The sequence below is a fragment of the Podarcis bocagei genome (genome assembly GCF_964188305.1).
Source record: "Podarcis bocagei genome assembly, chromosome: W".
Lineage (NCBI taxonomy): Eukaryota > Metazoa > Chordata > Lepidosauria > Squamata > Lacertidae > Podarcis > Podarcis bocagei.
The window spans coordinates 93,964,714-93,977,011 of NC_138131.1; the positions used below are offsets into that span (position 1 = coordinate 93,964,714).

The window sequence follows — 12,298 nt, forward strand, 5'->3', positions numbered from 1 at the left end:
CTGGTTTTTTAGGAAATGTACATTTAAGTACCTTTTTCATTTCATTATAAATCATTTCCCAGAAAGCCTTAATCTTCGGGCATGTCCACCAAAGGTGATAGAAGGTACCTTCAGTCTCTTTACATTTCCAACACTTGTTATCGGGCATATGATAAATTTTTGCCAGCTTGACTGGGGTCATGTACCACCTATAGACCATTTTCATAATGTTTTCCTTTAAGGCATTACATGCCGTAAATTTAATACCAGTGTTCCATAACCATTCCCAGTCAGCAGACATAATGTTATGACCAACGTCCTGTGCCCACTTAATCATAGCCGATTTAACTGTTTCATCCTGTGTATTCCATTTCAGCAGCAAGTTATACATTCTTGATAAATTCTTAGTATTGGGTTCTAGCAGTTCAGTCTCTAGTTTTGATTTTTCCACCTGAAAGCCAATTTTCCTATCCTGTTTGAAAAACTCCATTATTTGGTGATATTGAAACCAGTTTTGTACCTTATGTTTCATTTTCTCGTGACTTTGTAATTTCAATTTATCTCCCTCCTGTTCCAAAATTTCCCAATACTTCGGCCATCCGACCTCCATATTGAGTTTCTTCACTGCCTTGGCCTCCACAGGAGACACCCATCTAGGGGTTTTGTTTTCCAACAGATCTTTATATCTTATCCAAACATTAAACAATGCTTTTCTGACAATATGATTTTTAAAGGCACTATGCAGCTTAATTTTATCATACCATAGATATGCATGCCAACCAAATGCGTTATTGAAGCCTTCCAGATCCAAAATGTCTATGTTCTCGAGGAGCATCCACTCTTTCAGCCAGCAAAACGCTGCTGCCTCATAGTACAATTTTAAGTCCGGCAGGGCAAAACCCCCTCTTTCCTTAGCATCTGTCAGTATTTTAAATTTAATTCTGGGCTTTTTGCCCTGCCAAACAAATTTCGAAATATCTTTCTGCCACCTCTTGAAACATTCCATCTTGTCAAGAATCTGCAAGGTCTGAAACAAGAATAACATCCTAGGCAATACATTCATTTTAATCACTGCAATTCGGCCTAACATTGACAATTTCAAATTTGACCATATTTCTAGATCTTTTTTGATTTCTGACCAACATTTTTCATAATTATCCTTATACAAAATCACATTTTTAGACGTCAAATAAACCCCTAGGTATTTCACCTTCTTAACCACCGTCAACCCTGTCTCCTCTTGGAATTTCTCCTTTCCCATATCTGTTAAGTTTTCCCCTAAAACTTTAGTTTTTTGTTTGTTCAATTTGAAGCCGGCTACCTGGCCGAATTGTTGAATTATCTCCAAGACCCTTTTGGTACTAGTGTTTGGCTCTTGTAAAGTCAGTACTAAGTCATCTGCAAATGCCTTTAACTTGTAATGTTTAGCTCCGACCTGTACACCTTTAACCTGCTGGTCATTTCTAATCATATTCAGCAACACCTCCAGAACCGTAATAAAGAGCAATGGGGAAATTGGGCACCCCTGTCGTGTTCCTTTTTCTATCTTTAGTTCCTCAGTTATTACATTGTTTACAATCAGCTTAGCTTTTTGTTCAGAGTATATCGCACCCATACCATTCTCAAACCCTTGGCCTACCCCCATCCCATGAAGATTCTTTTTCATAAAACTCCAAGAAATGTTGTCAAAGGCTTTCTCCGCGTCCACAAAAATCAGCACTGCTTTGGTGTTTATATTCACCTCTAACAATTCCAAAATGTCTATTATATTCCTTACATTGTCTGATAGATGCCTTTTAGGGAGAAAGCCTGCTTGGTCCTTATGAATCTTCTCCATCAACACTCTTTTAAATCTTTTTGCCAAAATGTCTGCAAAAATTTTGTAATCCACATTAAGTAATGATATTGGGCGGTAGTTCTTAAGTTGAGTCTTTTCAGTCTCTGTCTTTGGTATGAGTGTAATATAAGCTTCTTTCCACGACTCTGGTGCCTTTCCCCCCGTCTAAAATCTCGTTGCAGACTTCCTTTAACGGTTGAACCAACCACTCCTTCAAAGCTTTGTAATATCTGGAAGTCAGTCCGTCTGGTCCTGGAGATTTGCCCAGTTGCATGTCCTGAATGGCTCCCTCTATCTCTTGTTCTGTTATTCTCTGGTTTAAATCCACCTTGCTTTGATGAGAGATTTTTTGTAATCCATATTTACTAAGGAATTCATCTATGTCCTCTTCAATTTGTGGCCCTTGAGAGTATAGTTTTTTAAAACAGCTCAAAAAACAGTTTCTAATCTCGTTAGGTTTAGATATATTCTTTCCATCCACTTCTAGGCTTGTAACTGTATTTAGTTTCTGCCTTTGCTTCAATTGCCAAGCCAGAAGTTTACCACATTTATCTGCCGATTCAAATGTCTTTTGTTTCATTTGCTTTATCTTCCATTCAATCTCTTGATTCATCAATTCCATATATTGTGTTTGATATAACTTAATCTCTCTCAAAATCTCCTGGGACTTTGGTTTTGATCTTAATTTTTTCTCTCCTTCTTTTATCTTTTCCAAAATCTTTTCCTTCTTCTCATTCTGCTTTCTCTTTTTTATTGAATTTTGTTGAATCAAAAATCCTCGCATCACAGCTTTACTTGCGTCCCAGATCACTCTTTTTTCCACATCGGCCTTTAGATTTATTTCAAAATAGTCCTTTAAAGTTTTTTGGGCCTTCATGTGGATCTCCTTATTTCGAAACAGGGTGTCATTCATCCTCCATCTAAATTGACCAGTTGTTGTAAGTTTCATTTCCATCTTCACGGCGTTATGGTCGGAGCAAGTTTTTGGGCAGATTTCTATCTTCTTAATCTTTGGAGCCATCCCACTAGTAATCCACATTTGATCAATTCTGGTCCAGGTCATCATTGCTTGAGAGAAAAAAGTTCCCTCTCTCTCAAGAGGGTTCCTTGTTCTCCATATGTCTATTAGGTCCACATTTTCAGTCATTTCAAAGAAGGTCTTCGGAAGTCTCCCTTCCTTGGAGATTGTCAGTCTTTGTGCCTTGTCCATGTTTGTAGAAACCACACCGTTCATATCTCCCATAATTATTACATTGTAATCCAAATACCGTATTTTTCGCCCCATAAGACGCACTTTTTCCCCTCCAAAAATGAAGGGAAAATCTGGGTGCGTCTTATGGGGCGAATGCAGACTTTCGCTGAAGCTTGAAGAGCGAGAGGGGTTGGTGCGCACCGACCCCTCTCGCTCTCCAGGCTTCAGGAAAATATCCGCCGCCCAGGCAGCCCTGTGGGAGGTCCCACAGGGTTGCCTAGGCTGCGGATAGCAGCCTGCTTCTCGGAGCGTCGGGCGCCCTGAAGGCAGAGCGCCCGACGCTTCGGGAACAATTCCGCCGCCCAGGCAGCCCTGTGGGAGGTCCCGCAGGGTTGCCTAGGCTGCGGATAGCAGCCTGCTTCTCGGAGCGTCGGGCGCCCTGAAGGCAGAGCGCCCGACGCTTCGGGAACAATTCCGCCGCCCAGGCAGCCCTGTGGGAGGTCCCGCAGGGTTGCCTAGGCTGCGGATAGCAGCCTGCTTCTCGCAGCGTCGAGCGCCCTGAAGGCAGAGCGCCCGACGCTTCGGGAACCATTCCGCAGCCCAGGCAGCCCTGTGGGAGGTCCCACAGGGCTGCCTAGGCTGCGGATAGCAGCCTGCTTCTCGCAGCGTCGAGCGCCCTGAAGGCAGAGCGCCCGACGCTTCGGGAACCATTCCGCAGCCCAGGCAGCCCTGTGGGAGGTCCCGCCGGGTGCGCAAGGCTTGGGGCGGCAGCGGACTGCTTGCCGGCATGCAGAAGCTTGGGGCGCGCTGACCTCAGCACGCCCCAAGCTTCTGGATTAGCGCAGGGGTCCGCTAGCCCTGGGAGAGGCGCCGGCTCTCCCACGCTAGCGGAGACCTTGCCGGCACGCAGAAGCTTGGGGCGCGCTGAGCTCCGCACGCCCCAAGCTCCTGGTGTAGCGCAGCGCACCTGGGGGGGGAAATAAAAATTTTTTCCTTCATTTCCCCCCCTAAAATCTAGGTGCGTCTTATGGGCCGGTGCGTCTTATGGGGCGAAAAATACGGTAATCCATCAGAGTTTCATGGAGCTTCTTAAAGAATTCCGCCTTGCCTTCATTTGGTGCATAAACTCCAACTATTAAAAATTTTTCTCCTTGTGCTTGTATTTCAACTGCCAGGTATCTTCCTTGTTCATCTTTAAACATCATTTTTGGAGCCCATTTCTCTTTTACGTAAATCACAACTCCTCTTTTCTTGACTTTGTCTGATGAAATAAATTCTTGTCCTAGTCTTTTATTTATAAATAGTTTCCTGTGTACCCTGGTTACATGGGTTTCTTGTAAGCAAATGAAGTTCAATTGTTCTCTTTTCAAGATATGAAACACTTGGCGTCTCTTCAAAGGCATGTTCAGCCCATTGCAATTCCAACTAAGGAATTGCAGGGCCATCTTGTTATTTTTCTGTTACTCCTCCAACCGCTCCAAGTTGTTGCTCTTCCTCTGATGGTGGTGGGTTGAGTCCAAACGGTAGGTTCAGAATGTCTAGTGCTCTCCTTTGTTCTGCAATTGGATCCACCGTTCCCTTCTGTAGATCCTCTTGGTTTCTCTCCAAAAACTTCTCTTTATCTTGAATTGTCTTTATTTTCACCTTCTTTCCCTTGTAGTTAAAGGACAATCCTTGTGGGAACTCCCACCTAAAGAGGATGTTGTTCTTCTTCAGCAGGTAGACCAGATCCTTGTAGAAGGTTCTCACCTCCAAGATATATTTAGGGATGTCTTTAAAAATTTGTATAGGTGAATTTTCAATTTCCAAGGCCTTTTGATAATGTAGTTTTAATATTTTGTCTCTTTCTTCCTTGGATCTAAGGGTAATCAGACAATCCCTCGGAGTCTTTTTGTTCAGTCTCCTGCCCAGTCTAAATGCTGTTGTTATCTTAAATTCTTCCTCCTCCAAATCTTCCCAAAAGTCAGCAAACTTTTGTGTTAGGAACTCCACCAGGCTGTCCCCTTCGCTCTCGGGAATTAATCTTAATTTCAAATTTCTTTCCTTTCTCTGTAATTCCATCAAAGACAAAGTTGCATCATGTTCATAAACCTTTTTAGCAATCGGTTCTAGCTTCTCCTGTGTCTCTCCGGCAACACTTCTGGCTTCCTCTGCGATTTTACGTGTTGCAGAATTTTCTTCAATCAACCTGTTTATAGATTCTGTATTGCTTGTCACACTTTTTGTGTTCAAGTCCAATCTTGCTGTTAGTTCTGTTAATTTCTGTGTATTTTCTGTACTCTGCTTTGTCAAAGTCTCCAAAGATTGATTTATCTTGAGTAACGCCTGTGTCACTGACTCCATGGAAGCAGCTGTCACTTTTTCTTGTCCTGCTGTTCCTGTAGGAGTTAAACCTGTAATTGAGCCTCTTTTCTTTTGTTGCTGTTGTTGCTGTTGTTGCTGCTTAGCTTTGGCTCTGGTGGTTATCTCTTCTGCTGGACCACTCATGTCCCAAGGACGTTCCCACAAAAACAGTCCGCTGATGGAAAATTCCACTGTCTTAAACTGTTACAACCGTTACTTTAAGCCCTCTAGGGGGAGCAAAACAAAATGTCCAAGTGAGGAAACAAAGAAGTTAAAAACAAGTATATCAGGAGGCTTGAAAATATATGCTGCGACACTTTTTCCAGTAGATACTCTTTCAACACACTCCAATATACTGTAGCAATAAAGTCTTAAAACTTTGTATCAAACGAAACTTCAACCATGTAACTTTCCCAGAAGTTTAAAGACAGTTCAGTGCCCTAATGTCTTATTTGGCAGTCCGTTTCAGGGTGTTAAGGCAGCAGAAGATTTTTTTCTTTTAAATAAATCATGCAGTTCTTAATGTCCTTTTTTCCTCCCCTCTGCCCTGCTTGCTAGAGGGGAGATCTAGATCCAATGTCAGGTTTAAGTAGTCAAAGGATGTTTCATACGGATGCAGCTTTAAATTTCCGTTGCTTTAGCTGTCATGCAGTCGGGGGAAGGCAGACTTCCTTAATTTTCACCTTCCCCATTTTCAGCCAGATTTCCAATTTTAAAATTTTTCAAAATAACGTTCAGTCTTACTCACAGGCTTTTCAGTCCCAAATTTACAGGAAGAAATCGGCGCTCTCCGTTCATGGCGACGCGGCTTCACTCTGCGGGCTGGGTAGTGACTCTCAGCACCGCGCTCTCCTGATGCCGTTCCGGAGCCTTTAAAAAGGCTCTTTCTGCAGTAAGGGGGGCGCTTCTGGTGCCCACCGAGTCTCCTTGTTCACAGGCTTCAGCGCCTGTGATTTTAGGGGTCCCCCGCTTGCCGTAGCGGGTCAGACCCAAACTCGCAGAGCATTCCTCCTCCGGAGCTCGGAAAGAGGACCGCCATTAACGCTGGCGCCGACCGGAAGCCCCTGCCGGCCTTCCTGGACCTCTTCTGAAGGCCGGAGGGGGGGGAAAGGCTTTGCTCCCCACCACCAGCATTTAAAAGAGGTCCCCGGAGATTTCCCTATGGGCTTTCGTCTTGCGAAGCAAGCCCATAGGGAAATTCGTCTTACGAAGCGCCTCCAAAACAGAAAACCCTTTCGTCTTGCGGGTTTTCCGTCTTGCGAGGCATTCGTCTTGTGGGGTACCACTGTATATCACTATATATGCAAACAACTACAGTTCCGTACATTCTTCTCTGGTATATAGGTTCAGTGCTTTTTTTCTAAGAAACGTTCAGGGTTACTCTCATTTTGACTCAAGAAAATCACCATTTCATAGTTCCAATTGGGAAAAATAAATACAGTGAAAGGACAAAAGAAATCATCTCAGGAACTCAGGAGTCCTATTGTTGTGGATTAATTTCATCTAGTTATGCTTATTCTGAATGTACTTCAAATTGTTTTCCAACCTCAGCATTTACACGATTCAGAGGTATCTGAACCAAGCAAACTGCTTGGTTGCTTTGGTTTATTAACTGGCGTTTAAATCCCATTAAATAGACAAAACAAATCCTCCTTAGAGGGCATCTTGTTTTCGCTGAGATTCCTGCATCGCAGGGGGTTGGACTAGATGACCCTCGGGGGTCCCTTCCAATTCTGTGATTCTGCGAGTTGAACTGAACTGGCTGACACAGAACGGTGGAGTTGGGAACCCCAAAGGTCATCCACTCCAACCCCCTGCGATGTAGGTTGGGGGGGTCCGGCAGTGGAGAGACAAGGCTCATCATTCCCCCCCCAGACACTGGTTCACCTCCCCCCGCTTTGTCCCCCCGGCAGACCCCTCAGGGGCCCTGTGGGGCGGTCAGGCCTCGGCCACCCCCCCCGCCCTGGCTGAGTCCGGATGCCAGCGAGGCGGAATCCTCCTGCGAGATCAACGCTTACGCGCCGCAAGAGTCCCACTTTGTCGCCTGGGCGGAGGGGCTGGTGGGCGGAGGGGGCTGCCCCCGCGCCCTGGAGAGGGGCAAGTGGCTCATCGCCAGCATGCAGGCCCCCGAGGCCGAGTTCGGGGTCAGCAGCGTCCTGCACACGGAGGAGGCCCCGCCTTGGAAGCAGCAGGATGGGGTCAGCAGCGTCACCACCACCGCAGGTCCCACCTGGCGAGCGGAAGGGGAGCAGCCGAGCGGCCTAGCGGTCAGAGCCCTGCGCCAGCAGCCTGGGAGAGAGGGACCGAGGGCCAGTCGGTGCTTCTCAGGCAGGCCGGCCTGGCAGGGTCAGCGCGGGGGAAGGGGAGGGGAAGGGGAGGGAGGCCGCCTTCAGCCCCTGGGAGGAGAAGGCGGGGCAGAAAGGCCATGATTTAAATGAGGAATGTCCAATGTCATTGGTTCCACCCTCCTGGGGGGCGGGAGATAGGGGGCACCGTGGGGCAAGCGGAAAGCAGAAATCCCTGGATCAAAGGCATCTGCTGGGTTGAACTACTTGGAGTAGTTTGAAGTGGATTTTGAGTCATTTGGCAAGTAATTGTTGCTCTTTCAAATCTTGCTTTCATCTTACTGGGTCGTTCAAACAGTTGTTCCAAACCATGCCTCTTTTAGGGCACTGGCTGAAAGGGAGAGCGTTCATGGGGGTCCCCCCAAATTTGAGAACCACGAAATTAAATGAATAAATCAAATAGATGGTGGGCTTGTTCAGAGCGGTCTTTCCCATAGGGCGCTGGCCTCTCGGGGGATCGCTCTCCTGCATTGGCATGAGGGAGAGTTGCGCCCCCCACAATGGCTGGCAGTGCGCAGCTACGGCCACCCCAACACTATCGGGCGGACATTTGCAGCCTGGCGCCGCATCTGCTAAACACAGCCCTGGGTTTGTTGTTTTTCCCTTCTGGGATTCCTCCCTTGCACGGGGGTGGGTCTAGATGACCGCTGGGGATCTCTCCCGCTCACCTCGCCCTCCTCCCTCCTTGCGCAGCGGTGCTGTCGGTCTTCACGCGGACGCCGCGCCTGGAGTCCCGCCTCGGGCGCCCGGCAGTCCTGCACTGCGGCTTCTCAGCGCCGGCCTCGGCCTTCTCGGTGGAGTGGCGCCATCAGTTCCGGGGGGCCGGGAAGGTGGTGCTGGCCTTCGACGGAGCCACGCGGGGGGTGTCGGTGGCCGAGGAGGGGGATGAGCTGCTGCTGGACGCCGAGGGCGGCGGTGCCTCCCTGCGCCTGTGGAGCGTGGCCGTCCGCCACGAGGGCACCTACATCTGCACCGTCTACCTGCCCCACCTGCACGCCCAGCAGGCGCTCGAGTTCAAGGTGGTGGGTGAGTGAGCGACCGGGGGGGTCTCCCTTGCAGGGAGGGCGGAGGGAAGGAAGGGGAAAGGGGGTCCACTGCCCAAAGGGACCCCCATGGAGCCAGCATCTTGCATTCTCACAGTGGCCAAATGCCGGCCAGGCCCTAGGGATCCAGATAGACTGCTCCTGGGCCTGGAGGCGCCAAAAGAACATAGGGAGAGTGCTTCAACCTCGCAGTGGCCCAATTGCCCTGAGATCCCTGCCTGGCAGGGGTTGGGCTAGATGACCCTTGGGGATCCCTTCCACCTGTCTGATTCTACGCTTCTAAGAACCAAGCGATCCAGAGAGACTGCCCCTGGGTTGGGAGGCTCCTGAAGAAGCGCCTGGCCACTTGGTCAAGCCAACGGGGACCCTGTCTTCCTCAGGATTCGAATCCAAGAGCCCCCCTCTCCCCTCCCGGCAGCTGGGAGCCTGCAGTGCTCCTGGTTGTCAGCAGGGGGCGCTCTGCTCACTCCCTCTCGCCCTGCAGAGCCCCCCCAGGTGACGCTGCGCCCCACGACGCTCTCCGTGCCCCCCAGTGCCCGGCCCCAGCTGGCCTGCGAGGTCTCCGGCTTCTTCCCTCTGGGTGCCTCGGTCAGCTGGAAGCGGAGGGGGTCCGGCGCCCCCCAGGACGCCTTCCTGGACATCGGGGACTCGGGGCACCGCCAGGCTCCTGACGGCACCTTCAGCTTCACCAGCTTCGCCCGCCTGCTGCCCGTCCCGACCGAGGACCACGGGGTCTCCTACGTCTGCCATGTAGGCCATGCAGGGCTGGGCGAGGCGGGGGTCAAGAAGGCGGTCGTGCTCCATGTGGCAGGTGGGGGTCTGCACTTGGGGGTCTGTGCCGGGGTCCCCTGGGGGCTGGGTAGCAAGGCCCAGAAGATTGGCTGCGGGTGCGATTCCTGACTGGCGGAGGTTGGGAGGTCGCCTGTCCTGGGTGATTTAGCTGGGATTCCTCCCTTGAAGGGGGTTGGGCTGGATGACCGCTGGGGTGCCCTCCCAACTAGGATTCTGTGAATTGGCACTGATCAAGTCGGGCATGGGGTGGAGGATATGGGGGGTGGGGCGAAGGTGCAGCTTTGGGACCTGCACTGGGTGGCCAAGGCAGGGTGGGGGTCTGACATCGCCCCCCTTCTCCCTCTCTGACGCCCCCCTTCTGCCTCTGCCCCTTCTCCCCCCACCCAGGGTCCCTGGGCCCCTCCCTGGAGGACGCCATCGGCTTGTTCCTGGTCGCCATTGTGCTCCTGGGGGTCTTGCGGTCCTTCTTCCGATGGGGTAAGGTTGTTCCCACCCACCCCTTCTGTACTGTTATTTTTGTTATCAATATGGTCCTATTTTACCATTTGGTCAATATTTTAGGGGATACTTTAGCTGAGATTCCTGGGGTCCCTTCTGATTCTACAATTCTAGGATTCTATAAATGTACACAGCATCCTCCTTTTCTGGATCTCCGGGCAGTTTGTGGCATAAAAATGCACGATGAAAACACAACGTACATGATAAAAATGAGAACCAAAACAAATAACCCAGCCTCCCTCAAGTCTAATTATTATAATGAAAAATAGAAATATTTTCCTGGGGGAGACTATTCAGAATCTATTAAGACCATGCAAATATTGACAGTAAAAGCAGTTGAGAAATCTCTCCTCCACCACCTGACCCCTTTGAATGGCGGAACTGGCACTGGCCAATTGACTCCCCTTTCCCACATTTGCCAGTACAAGAAGCTCAGCCGGGAGAGCCTGAGACTCTTGATATCAGCGTTGTGGGTTCAAGATTCCTGCCTTGCGGGGGGTTGGACTAGATGACCCTCGGGGTCCCTCCCGGCTCCAAGGCTCTTTGGAACTCCCTGCCTCTTGATACCAACCAGGCGCCTTGGCCAGACTCTCTTTGGTCGCCTGCTAAAAACATCCCTGCCCAGCGGCTCAGAAATGTTGATTTCCTTTTTAGCTTTCTGCATGCTTTCAAGTATTCCTGTCCATTTCCCTGGGTTTTCTGGTCATTAACCTTTCCCTGCTTCATTATCCTCCTTTTCAGCTTCTGAAGAAAAACCCAAATCGGAGAAGCCCAAATCCGAGGTCAGTGTCCAAGATACGCCCAAGACTGCCAAGTTCTCTCGATTCTTCATTTTTATATTCTTTTAAAAAAAACATCTCTGTGCCACCCACTGAGAGGCAGTGCGGTGCAGTGGTGAGAGGGCCAGACTAGGCCCTGGCAGAGAGATCTGGGTTCGAATCCCCAGTCCCTGGCCATGATAAAGCTCTCAGGGGTCCCGGGGGGCAGGATCCAGTCTGCCTGCTTCACAGGGTTGTTGTGGAGCAATTCCTGCAATTGCAACCCCCAGCCAGCTAATGTTTCCTCTCTGAATCGGGTCAGTATCTCACGGATTTCTCTTCTTTCTGCAGTAACGGACTCTGGGCAACCCTGCTCCCGGCTTGGTTTGTTGCCTGTCTCCGGATCCCGTTGAAAGAGCAAAGTGGATCGTAGGCCCCCGGACTCCTGGGTCCCTCCTCTTTGGCTGCCCAGTCTTGCCCCACTGGTCCCTTGTGGGAAGCCCCCTTCCCCTGCCTTTTTGGGGTCAGGGGTCTGCTTGGCTTCGCATCCTGCAGATTCACAGCTCTGATTTTAAGGGGGGGGCCAGATCTCTGCATAGCAAAAGCCCCCCTTTCTGACAGTCCCTGCCCCTCCTCACTTCCGTGCTGTGAAATTATTTAAGTGTAGAATTGGGAGGGGGCCCTGAGGGTCATGTAGTCCAACCTTCCGCAAGACAGGAATCGCAACAAAAGCATCTCTGAACTCTGCACATGCTCTGGGAGACTCTTGAGGGGGGCCTGTGTTGTCTTTGGGATTGTGGGAGAGAACCTTTTTGGAGGAGGGGAGGCTGACTTGAGCAAGATTGGCATATCCCTCCCCCCCCCCAAATAAATCAATCAGGGATCCTCCACTTACAGAATGTGGGTCATTGGGTGTCCCTTTACCTCCCCCTCTGGGGGACCTGAAGTGGTACAGTCCAGACCCAGGTTTATCCCCTCTAGAGACCTGGGTGCAAAAGGAGCCCGTTTCCCCGCAACATCCCTGCAGAGACGGCCAGGCAGAGCAGCTTTCGTTCCCCTCGGCCCTCTCTCTCGATACGGACTAGGACCTGCCCCCCTTCCCTCCCCCAGAGCCCAGAACTCGCCCCCCTCCCCATTCTGTGTAGATTCTGCTGTAGACTGTGTTAACGGAAAAATCTGAGGGCTCCCTTGGACAAAACAAAGACACCAACCAGGATAACTTGGAGCAAAACAGCAGCCTGTAGGCTTGGCCTTTATTGAACTGATGCATCAGGGTGTTCCCCTCACTTGCAGGAGAGAGGAAAGACCCAGAACAATGGGCCGCAAGACCTTATAAAAACTTTTGAAATTCCCCTCCTCTAGGTCAAGCCCACCCCCAGAAACATCATGCATACATTACAGAAAGGAGGGGTTGACATCATGCATACGTTACAGAAAGGGTTGACATCATGCATTCATTACAGAAAGGAGGGGTTGAGGGAGGAGTTGTGGTGGTAACCTGAGTGTCCTGT

The 12,298-nt window shown here is 49.9% G+C and overlaps 1 pseudogene across 1 annotated transcript; it reads left to right on the plus strand.

Moving 5' to 3' along the window:
- The first annotated feature begins 6,860 nt into the window (after positions 1–6,860).
- Positions 6,861–11,659, plus strand: LOC308578177 (tapasin-like; annotated as a pseudogene). The gene is made up of 7 exons: positions 6,861–6,875; positions 7,177–7,574; positions 8,390–8,722; positions 9,224–9,550; positions 9,919–10,008; positions 10,771–10,811; positions 11,139–11,659. The product of its transcript is annotated as a tapasin-like (transcript).
- Positions 11,660–12,298: the final 639 nt, after the last annotated feature.